At 29.0% G+C, this 12,322-nt stretch overlaps 1 protein-coding gene across 3 annotated transcripts in view; it reads left to right on the top strand.

Annotated features, from left to right (window-relative positions):
• Positions 1 to 897: 897 nt before the first annotated feature.
• LOC145942478 (uncharacterized) overlaps positions 898 to 12,322 on the top strand; it is a 43,351-nt gene continuing 31,926 nt past the window's right edge. The window contains exons 1-2 of one of the 3 annotated variants that reach the window (XM_083049245.1): positions 898 to 925; positions 3,097 to 3,600. The gene's annotated coding sequence lies outside the window, so the exon portion shown is untranslated. Of the gene's footprint in view, positions 926 to 1,371; positions 1,460 to 3,096; positions 3,601 to 12,322 lie in introns of those variants that run through there. The other 2 variants (XM_083049247.1, XM_083049246.1) reach the window with 2 other exon arrangements.

Genomic DNA, 12,322 nt, shown 5'->3' with positions numbered 1-12,322 from the left:
AGGCGGACCGAGCCTCCCGCGCATGCGCGGCAGACGCGGTGTCAGTGACGCATCTATTAGGCCCTGCGCACAATAGAGAAAATATTAGGAATAAGAATTATTTGAAAGAAATTAATTTAATTTAATTTAAAAATTATTTAATTATTTAATTTTTAATTTTTAATTAAATTAAAAATTAAAATTATGTAATTAAAAAATTATTTTAATAAAATCGAAAAGACTAATATAAAAATACAAATTCCGATATAAAGGACTAATAAGCTAATAAGAGCTCTTTATATTCGAATTTGTATTTATATATATACAATATATATATATATATATGTTTTTTCGATTTTATTATTTTAAAAATAATTCTTATTCCTAATATTTTCTCTATTGTGCGCAGAATACGTAATAATTCGCAATTATGCTTAGAAAATACAGCTCGAAAAAATAAATTTTGCTACGTGTATGTGTCACGAAAAATCTATGCAAACGAAAAAAAAAAAAAAAAAACAATTAACAATTACACGAATTATCGACACAATGAGAATATAGCGTGACTTTTAATAATACTCTCGCTTTAAATAGAATATCTTAATATAAATACAGTACAAATATTACATACACAAAATAACGTCAATTCGGTAAATAAAATAATTTCGATAAATAAAGTAATTTCTTCACGAATGAATAACTCAAGCGATTCATAAATGAAATAGCGCCACATTACGTCGAAAGAAACTTCAGGGTTGTGTTCGGAAATCCGCCCGTCAAAGTTCAGAATTTGACCGACCAATCGGAGACCGAGGATCTCTTTGTCTTGATTGGTCGATCGAGCGCTTCGCCCTAGGTGAATTATTTTCGAACATATCTAGTGCTGCCCTCTGGTACATTTATTGTTCATGATCAACGTTTGCGTGCTCATCGTCGGTCCGCGAAGGTACGAGTATTATTATTTCATTATTTATTTATTATTTATTAAACCGATAGAAAAATATACTAGTAGATATTAATTATGAATATAGATATTGATTATAATAATTATAGATATTGATAGTAGATAATTATAGATATTGATTTTAATAATTTAAATAGCTATATATATATTATTATAATTACAATTGCATAAATATTGATTATAATTATAGATTTTTAATAAACATAGATATTAATTATAATTATATATAGATATCAATCGACAAATGTGTTAATTTGCGTAAAAGACTTCTATCTATCTGTCGTTATTCATCGAATCTATCCACGAGATTTTCGTGCCTAAAAATACTATTCACATGATACGTCATTGTTTTGTTGGCTCTATCGCCGCGCATGCGCACAAAAGTTGACTTTCATAACAACACACTGCGCACATCGCGACGCGTCTTCGTTCAAAAGTTCACTCGCGCTCTCTTGTTTACATTTCCTTCTCTTCTCCCCTCCATCTTTCATAACCTGGATATGTGTATACATGTTGGTACGTACATATGTTTAATTCGCAGAAAGTTCAGAAAAGTGTAGCTTATTAAAATGAGCGAAATCGTTATCGCGATCACGCGCGAATCGTGGGATCAATTGATGATCACTTATTACGCGCAATAATAATAATTACGCATGATGCATATTTCCTCGTTTTTGCGTCGATGTATGTGTATGTGTTAAATAGTATATATTTTCTAGTCTATTTTCATTGTTAAAAAATTATTAAAATATATAGTATATACGCGGCCGATGAAAAATTTTCAAGAGAGCGAAATAAAAATAAAACATTTTTTTCTCGAAGTTTCAATATTTTATTCTGCTCGTAGAAAACGCAAGAAAGCGTAGCTAAAACAAATATGTATACTTAATTTTATCTTTCTTTCACTTTTATCTCTCCACTTTCCCTCGATCAGCTGTTTCAAGTATGTGCAGATTTTATTATTCTTTCTAGCTGCATTTTTTATTCTTCTTTTTCTCCTTATTTTATTTCACATATTAACACACTTTTGTATGCATTAGATTTATTACATTTTAATTCGAATGCAAAAGAGTGCAAACATATATATAAATATAGAGTGTTCGACTAAATTCATTTTTAATCTATTAATAAGAAAAATCAGTATAAATATGCAATAGAACGAAAAAAATATGTGAACATTTTTAACTCTCTTGATCTGACAAAGACACGAGACAAATAATACTCTCAATGATTTTAAGAATTTTTAATTTAATATATACATCTTATATTTCTTCGAAAATCTATCATTTTTGCAAACAGTAATTTTTTTATATTTTAATAACATCGATAAAATAAAATCTTTGCTGAATATTCTATGAAAGTATGGATCATGTTATCGTAATTTACTCTATATGTGTATAGTTTATGCTGTCACGCTATGAATGCTATGTTCTACTTGACGTGTCGATTACGAGCTGAATCGACGCCTTTTAAAACGCTTTGTAATGTATTAATTTTTTAACGCGTTTTGTACATACGTGTCAGCTAACTAGGTGAGCTTTCACGATGAAGTTTAACTTCGTGAAAGCTCACCCAGCTAACTCTCAGCTAGTGACTCAATCTATATTCTCCAGTGTTCAATTTATATGTCTTCTATTTGCATTTATTTTTTTGTTTTAACTGTATAACAATTATAAAGACCAGAAAATACAAATTATTATTATAGATTTACACAATGTTACATCTTTTTTATAATAATTCGATATAGTAATTAATATAAAGACTTTGGAAATAATAATAGAGATTTTCTCGAGATAAAATGTTCAAAAGAAGTTAGTCACTGCTGAAAAGTTAAAGAATCTTTGTATATTAATATTATTATAATAATTTAAGATACTTTCATAAAATACAACGAAGTATTTCGGTATTTGATTTTTATATATAATTACATAAATATAATATTAAACATTTATCGCGTACGATCGATATTTCAATATCACTGAGACAATATATATATATATATATATATATATATATATATTTTAATTTCGAGAAATATGTCAGAAACTTTGAAAAGCCTGCATAATTTCTCAAGATTGCGTAGCTTATATATAAACAAAAAAAACGCAAAGCATTTTTAAACGTACATATGCGTTTATTTTTTCTTTTTCCAGCTCATCCCTAAAATAAATACATATATCGATAGCCGTACGTCGGTATCGATACTGTGCGAAGGATCTTCGTTTACACGCCGTTGCCCTGGTGAATCGCGCCGGCGCGCGAGTGCCAGAAGTGCGCGATTGGTCGGTGACGCGTGCGGCGGCGCGCCCGATTGGTCGCCGGGGCTTGTGTACGTCGTGACGTCGAGGGGGAGGGATGACGCGGTCGCGACGACGCGCCGCGCTACCATTCGTACGCAACGCGCGACGCCGGCCGGTCGCGCGGAAAGAAGAAGCGGGATACAGTCTGATTTTTACTCGCTCGCCGGATCGAAGAGTCGCGTCGTTTGTCGCTGACGAACCCGTGTTTCGTTACATCAAAATGTGATCGGAGAATTTCATCCGTCTCTCTCATCTGTCTCTTCTCTCTTCCCGGAAGGAAGGCAAGAAGCGCCGGCGGCGAACTTCACGGAGGATTCGCGACGACGGCGAACATGATATTTTCATGAGGAGTCGAAGGTAAGTCGTTATGTTTTAGTTTGAAAACACTAGCTGAGGATTTATCTGAGAAGAATGAGCGAAATAAAGAAAATCGATAGGTGTTTGTTCATTTTGAAATTTTGAGACATTTCTGACTATAACCTATTCAATTCCTTTTCATCCGACATTCCGTAACATTAGCTAATTGTTAATAGTATCTTAAAAAGGGAGATAGAGGAGAAAATTCAATATTCTATCACCAATTACGATTTTTTGATTTTTTTAATGTAAAGATTAAGATCGTTAAATGGCTATCGCATTCTTTGCATCGACAAAAATCAGGAAGGTCGATCCGATGCGTCAGTTAAAATTGAAAAACTTGCTACTGTGCACAAGTGCAACGAAAAAATTTAGATTGTGGCGGGAAAAATTTAAATCGTCGCGCGTGGTAAAGCGCGCGAAATTTCGTCGCGCACGCGTTGTGCGCTTTTTGTACACTTTCTGTTTCTCTCTTTTTCTTTCTCTTTCTCTCTAATTTTTATTTTCTTTATTCTCACGCTCAAACACGCCTTTTTAATTCATGATTGCAAAGCATGCAATGAGATATGAATCGTAACACATGTATTTTTTTAAATAGAACTTAGAATTAATATTAATATTACGGCTCAATTAAAAAGTTTATTATTCAGAAATCTCGACAAATTAAATTTAAAAAAAAAATTGACGCGTAATAATTTATATTATTACTTAACTCTGTTGGATGGAAATCGATTAGTTTATCAGAAAATGTTTGCAATATCTTTCATCTTAAAAAGAGGAAAATGTATCAGAATCTGTGAGCAATTTTAGATTTGTATAGTCGATTTGAATGGACAGAATATAAAAGTACAAACAGCAAAACCGAAAACGAGTCTGCCAAAATACACTTTTGAAAGAATATTTTTATTTACACAGCAATTCTGACGCTTAATCGATTACGCGCGTTTTTAAATAAAAAAAAAACGAAAAAAAAGAAAAACCATGTGCGTCAACTCTTTGTTTCAGTGAAATTGAATAAATGCAATATTCCTATAGATCAATTGTTTATTTAAAAAAAAGATTAATGTAACAAATAAAAAACTGGGTTAACGAAAAAAAGAAAAACTATATATTTATGTATATAAATATATATAATATAAACATTAAATAATATATTAAATATAGAAATATAAATTTATATACATATAAATATATTCCGGGCTGGATTATTATTTAATTATTCGACGATATGCGTAAATTCAATTTATTCTGAGAACTATGTTACACATAATTTCAATCCACTTTCTTTGATCTATCGCAGGAGCAGGTTCAGTTTGTTTAATAGTGAAAAAAGAGGGGGAGAAAAAGTATTTTGTCCATTTATATCACGTAAGGAGCGTGAAATCGCTTCCGGGTGAAGAAAGTTTTCTAGTCGGAAAATGCAACTACGGTCTCTCCACGGCCCATTGCATTGTCGCAATTCGCGTCGGGAGAGAAGGAGAGTGCGCGTTTTTCTCATCGTAACATTAATCTCACCGTGCTTCCGGGCGATAGCCTCGATTGCGGTCTCGCGTTGCGAGTACGTCGCCACCACGTTTAGAATGGCATGAATTTTTTTGTCCATCGATTTCGAACCTTTCGATTCCCTTTATTCGTCGAGAGAAAAATATGAACTTTTACCGTCGATCGTCAATGACCGCATCGCATTGCAGAGAGAATTTTATCTTAGAATTTACCCTGAAAATCATGGTAATCGTGGGACAATATGGTAGTGAAAGAATTTTATGAGAATTTCTTTGATTAATATTTATCACATTAAAAAATAATATCTATCACAATAAAATAAAATATGTTTGATTAATTTTACTGAAAGTATAGTAAAATTTACTAAAAGTATGGTTAAATTAATCAAACATAGTTTTAAAATTCTTTTCATACCATGTCGTCCTACGATTGCCATGATTTTCAGTAAATTCTAAAAAAAAGAAAATTTTCTCGATTTTCTCTGTGTAAAACCTCCATCATCCGCGAACTTATTCGTTCAATTGAACATTTGTCTATTAAAAGAAAAAAAAAAATAATAATCAATCAAAAGATGAAAATAAATAAAACAATATATGAATACAGTCTATACATAAATACTTGTAATTTAGATGTGTATGTTTTACACGCCTAAATTATCGATGTAACAGGAAATGTGCTAGATTAAAAATGATGCGAAATGCATGATAAGAAAAATATATTTCTTTAAATACTTAATATTTACAGTTTATTTTGAAACGCTTGTTTTGCTTTAGAGAAAGAGATTTTACTATTAGATAATATGAAACGCAGAAAGAAAGCAACTCTGAAAAAATTAGCTCAAAAAAGATATGTAAATTAGAAGTTCAGAAAGATTGAGAATATCGGAAATAAAGTATAACGAAAATTATCAAATTATTCCTACAATTATTGTTTCATCAATATTTTCTCTCTTACAGAACATAATAAATAAATTTTCTTTCTTTTTTTACTCCAAGACATAATTATTTAATTATCCAAACGTTTTATGTTATGTAAAAAAAATATTAAATTAGAAGTTCAAAAAGATTGAGAAAATAGGAAATAAAGTATAACAAAAACTGTCAAATTATTACTACAATTGTTGTTTTATCAACATTTTCTCTCTCACAGAACATATTAAATTTTCTTTTTGTACTCCAAAACATAATTTTTCAATCCGAACGTTTTTTTCCTTGATTAGTTATGATGATTGAGGTTTTAATAAATCTTTCAATAAATCAGAAACAAACTTATCTATTATAAACAGAGATTTCAAAATAAACTGATATTAGAAAATTAACATCCATGAAAAATGAAACTTATGCAGAACCAAGAATAGCGAGTATTATATTAAATATAATATTAAATATATTATTTAATATTATATTTTATAATAATATTATTAATATTATAATAATAATATTAAATATATTATTTTATATTATATTTTATAATAATATTATTAATATTATAATAATAATATTAAATATATTATTTAATATTATATTTTATAATAATATTATTAATATCATAATAATAATATTAAATATATTATTTAATATTATATTTTATAATAATATTATTAATATCATAATAATAATATTAAATATATTATTTAATATTATATTTCATAGATTATTTATTTAATATATCAATAAGTAGACAAATCTGTGTTGCATAAATCTCAAATAAAAATTAAATTTCTTTTTTATTAGATATGAAATTATTTAAATGCGTTTATGTTGAGATCGTGCAGATTTGATAAAAGCAGATTTTTCTACTTCGATATGCAACCGATCGGATGTCCGCATTACGCAAAACTAAAGCGTTGACCCTACAGTATATAAAGCCTACTTTATATAACGCATATACGTACTATGCGTTTGTCGACTATCTTTTTTTAAGAGTATATACTCTGATTAGGAACTTATGCTTTTTTTTATATCGCCTATTAAAAGAAAGCCCCCTTGAAAGACGTATCTTTCTATCAAATGTGGCATTTTATCATATAACATATAAAAATCTGGATATAATTTTATTAATAATTAATTATCAACATTATCAGATTTTGCGCGCTGCTAATCCATAAGTGTTGAACTTCCCTTATCGTCATGATGAAATGATCGCGGTTGTATGCAAAAATAATTCGAGAGGGGGCTCAAACAAAGTTGCACTGTTTCGCATATATACGCAGCGATCTCGAATCGATCGTCACACCGTGATGATAAATTATAAGAGAGACTCTTGTGAAAGTTTTCGGAGTTTTTAATGTCGATTTGTCCGTACGAAATATCTTTTTTTTATATGAAACGTTATATATATTTGAGAAATTTGATTTTATTTGCATTGTAAATTAATTTCTTTTGAGACACAATTTTTATATAAGTACATGCATGAAATAATATAATAAAAAGCTGATAATATAATAAAAAGCTCTGCAGAGAGCACCAGAGAGAATAACTTAATACTAATTAAAATTTTGTTTATAATTTTGATTGCCATCAATTATTCACATTAATTGAAATAAGAAAAAGTTATAGACAATGTTTCCATACAGAGTACCGTTGTAAAACTATGTTTTTGTTGCACATACATGTTATTAGCAATACGTAGTCTTTCATGTAAATCACACGCTATACGGACTTTAGGAAATTATATATAGCGAGAATAAACTTGCATTCGCATCGCATTTTACGATTATGTCGTCAAGGATTCATTCTATATTTCTAAGGAAACCTTGAACCATGTTAATTAATTATAAAAGACGAAAGCTTTAATAACTATTATTTATAACTGTAATAAGAACGTTTTATGCGATACATCAAGGAATATATCGAGAATTTAAATTTAACTCCTTATGACTTTCCTCTCGTGATAATTCTAATTCTAAATATCTGAGATTGAATGTTGCTTAATTTATATAATATATTAAAATCTATATAAAAATCTATATAAATAGATATTGAAAGCCGATTTCGATATGCACTAAGAAAATACGTTGAAAGCAAGAAATAAAAATATTTGATATTGATTATTTAATGTTTGATTTAAATAGATAATTAGAATATTTATTTACGCGGTTTATATATAGATTTTATTGTATGTATAAAATGAAATAAAAAATTACATACAGTTGTAGACGCTTAAAATTAGAATTATCACGACATGGTCACAAATTATGCAATTAATACAACTGTATGTTTGACATTGTCTTGTATTTTAAATTATTTTTCACAAATTACTATTTATTTTTTTATTCTTCAAAGACAATAATAAAATTGCAATCATAAATTAATTTATAAAAAAAAAAAAAAAGATAAATCTTGAGAAAAGTACAATATTCCATAAATGTCATTCGCGAGTTAATATTTCAAACTATACGATAATAAGAGTTCACGTAACTATATTAATGTCTATAGTCGCGACTTAGTCTTTTCGAGATTTAAGAAAAAGATTTAATGGTACAATTTCGTAGAATTATATCTAATTATTTGTAACTCCGGAGAATGTTTCAGTGACTTCTATAATACATCATGGTCTTTTACTAGAGTAAAACGTACTGTGTATAGTCTTTACGTTTGATGCAATTGAAAGTTTTAACTTTGAGGCAACGAGTGTGTGATCTTGAGTAGCATAATCGATATCCGTAGCTAAAGCATATCATATTTTTTTTACATTATATCTCCTTCTCTCTGCTCGTGAAGGGAAGCTTTTCTCTAAGATATAGTTTACGTTCTACTTTGCGATGTATTCTCATTTACGATGTAAATCATGACCATTTAGACATAATCAGACTTTATAATTCTATAATTGCAATATATGCATGGAATTTAAGAATAAGAAAAAATATTCTTTATGGAATTTAGAATTTTATTTCATTTGTATTTTTATCAATTTTACCAATTTTTAATCAATTTTTCTTCTGATGAAACATTTATTATTAAAAATTACATTTTTTTTAAATTAAGCTTCCTCAATTTGTATAATATAAATAGCAAAAACGGTATTATTATTCCATTATTTTTTAATGAATTTTATTTTAACAGAAATGAGTCTTAATTATCAGAATATCTTATATTGAAGTTAATATTGCGACACAGGAAAATATCTTTTAATATTTGCCAAATAAAACCCAGATTATATCCAGATAATATATAATATAATATATTATATATTATATTATATATTATAATATAATATATTATATTATTATTATATATTATAATATATTATATATATTATATTATATATTATAATATAATATATTATAATATATTATAATATATATATTATAATATAATAATTTAATTATGTTATATTATTATATTATATTTATTATATTTATCATATTATATTATATTTAAAAATACATTTAATTATATAAATATAAATAAAATAACGCAGAGAAACACTGGTGTGTTTTGCACTTCCGCGCTGCTTCGAGCACGGCAAACTTTTCCTGGATTCGGCCGACGCCTATTTATATCGCGTCTGTTAAATTGGCCGCAATATATATCCGCTCAGCGACTCTTGTTATATAGACTTTGGTCGGTCGAATCATCGAATTAAAAAGGGTATATCCTTGGTGGTTGCACGGGCGGAATCGATTATTTCGAGCCTCGCCGGCCTCGGCTCGCCGAACTCGCTAATTGCCGAAATTATACATCGAATTCGCGTTTAAATTCGCGTTATATTGCGATGCGATGTTAACGCGTGCAATCATCGTAAATCAAATTTGAACGTTAACGTTTGGAAATTCGTTTGTTATAGTTGTTATAACGCTACAGTCTAGAGAGGGACGAAGTTTTCTAGTAATTAAATTCCGATAAGAATATCTGATATCCGAAATATGAGAGAAAATAATTATTTAAAAAGCAGTGGTATCAACGCAGAGTACTATATCAATTTAATCGAACCTTCCGATATATCGTTATCAATCGAATTATATTGTAACATATATTTAGTCGATTTAATGATGATTACAAAATATTTTAATTGAGCATTTTGATAAATAAAAAATATCTATTATATATTTCTATTATATACATATATATTTATATGTCTATGTATTGTATATTTGTATATGTATATATATTTCTATATACGGGGTGAACAAAACCATGGGCTATTATTTCAGGAACATATTCCATTTATTGAAATGAGTTCATATAATGAAGAATATGTCAAAAAATGCATCGTTTTTTTATGTTATAGACATGTTTGAGTCGAAACTTAAGATAATTACAAAGTGTATTTTATTTTCAACATAATACAAAAGTGGAAAATAGTTCTCAAGCAAATTGTTTTCCAAAAAATCATCCGTATGTAACATCTGTCAAGCGTTCTGACAGGACAAAAAGATCAATTAAATAATCATTTTTGGGACATATATTTATATGAACTTTTTTGCTCATTTCGATAATAATACGCTCCTGAAATAGCAATCCATATATTTTTGTTACACCCTGTATATCTGCAAAAATCTCTCTTTCTTCGAAAATATATACTCGACATTCCGAGGATTCTAATCCGCTATCGCGAAAAGCGAGCGGATTTTTCAGAGAGAACAAAATTCGTGTGAGAATTTCGTGTCAGAAAGGAACGTCTATTTCTCGATTTTATTTATTCTGGACGCACTATATACGCGTGGGTCGGTGGTGCAAAGTGCAGGCATACGCCAGGTGTAAATAAAACCCCCGGGTGCAACGTCGTCCGAGCGTGACGACTAGGCCTGGTCTTTTCTCCCGCATTGTCAGCTGGTCGGTAACGTTTGTTCCCTTTGTGTGTTGTGTCTCTCACCGCGGTTTCTTTGGGGGTTTGCCCTCCCTATTTGCATAAGAATTCCGCGTCGCGACCAGATAATAATAATAAAAAAAAAGAAAAAGAAATAATACGTTTGAGTTCAGGAAGAGAGGCAGGAAGAGGATCTCTTCTTGAAGAAGACGTGCTCCAGTTTTACGAGACTCTTGAACCCCGAATAAAATTGGAGCATGTTATGTTAACATCGATTTTATAAGAACGCGATACCTTATGCACGAGCGATCGAGAAATGATGAAAACCGGAACAGAAAGACATTTGCATACAGCAATAAGAGGGATATGTTAGAGTGAGAATAGTTTTAAATAAATAAAAAAATTAATATATATAATATATATAATATATACATATAATATAATATATAATATAATATATAATATATAATATAATATATAATATAATATATATATAATATATAATATATAATATAATATATAATATAATGTATATAATATAATAAATATACGATAAATATAATAATAAAATAAGTATATATATAAATTTAAGTAAATAAAATTTATAATAAATTTTAAATAAATAAAAAAACACAACATATATTATATCCTTCGATAATATAGTAAAATATCGCGTTTATGATCGAGAGATGAGAGAGAAATTATAAACTGTCAATTGTAGAAGGCAAAGAAGATATATTGGAATGAAATTAAATGGTCTGACGAACTTCCTGTACGATGAATATCTGTCTTTTAAAGAATTTGCTTCGCGTATACGTATGTACATACACACATAATCGGGTGAACGTTAAAATTAGTATCGCTCGATGCACTAAGGTTGCGTTCTGCAACGTGCAACCGATAAGAGGTGATATCGAGCCGTTAACCGGATACAGCTTAGAATATACAGACATTGTAGGGGCATCTGTTTCCGTTTAAATCTCCGCTTAATCCCCCGTTCCAAGTCTGTTTATGTTTATCAGTTTGACGTATCGGTTCTCCGCTTTAGCACGTATCAAAGTTCTTCGTACAAATGCGACGTTAATCCTTTCTCGTATATTTTATGTGTCGAGCTTCTATAAAGGCTACTGTTCAGTTATGGCTATCTCTCCCTCTTACATTACGCGGGAATTGAAATATAAATAGCTTAATTATTGGCAGTTATTTATGTGTCTTGAACTTTTTTGTTGTATTTCAAAGTAAGGGCAGATATATTTCTGTGCCATTAGTTCGCCAATGAATCTTTATAGTTCCAAGATTGATAGAATAGATCATAGAAAATAGCAATGTTTTGAATCATAGATTTAATATCTGAAACATCAATCTATATATTCTTTATTTGCGTATTGATTAAAATTCTTTTATCGATATGCAGTGTGAAAAATAAAAAATCAAAGAATTAGATCCAGCTTTCCTTTAGTATGTCACA

Source organism: Prenolepis imparis, unplaced genomic scaffold, assembly GCF_030444845.1.
Source record: "Prenolepis imparis isolate NDT839.2.m4 unplaced genomic scaffold, iyPreImpa1.0 SCAF_11, whole genome shotgun sequence".
Classification (NCBI taxonomy): Eukaryota; Metazoa; Arthropoda; class Insecta; order Hymenoptera; family Formicidae; genus Prenolepis; species Prenolepis imparis.
Note: the sequence above shows the minus strand (reverse complement) of the source record. Positions and strands in the feature narration are given on the sequence as shown.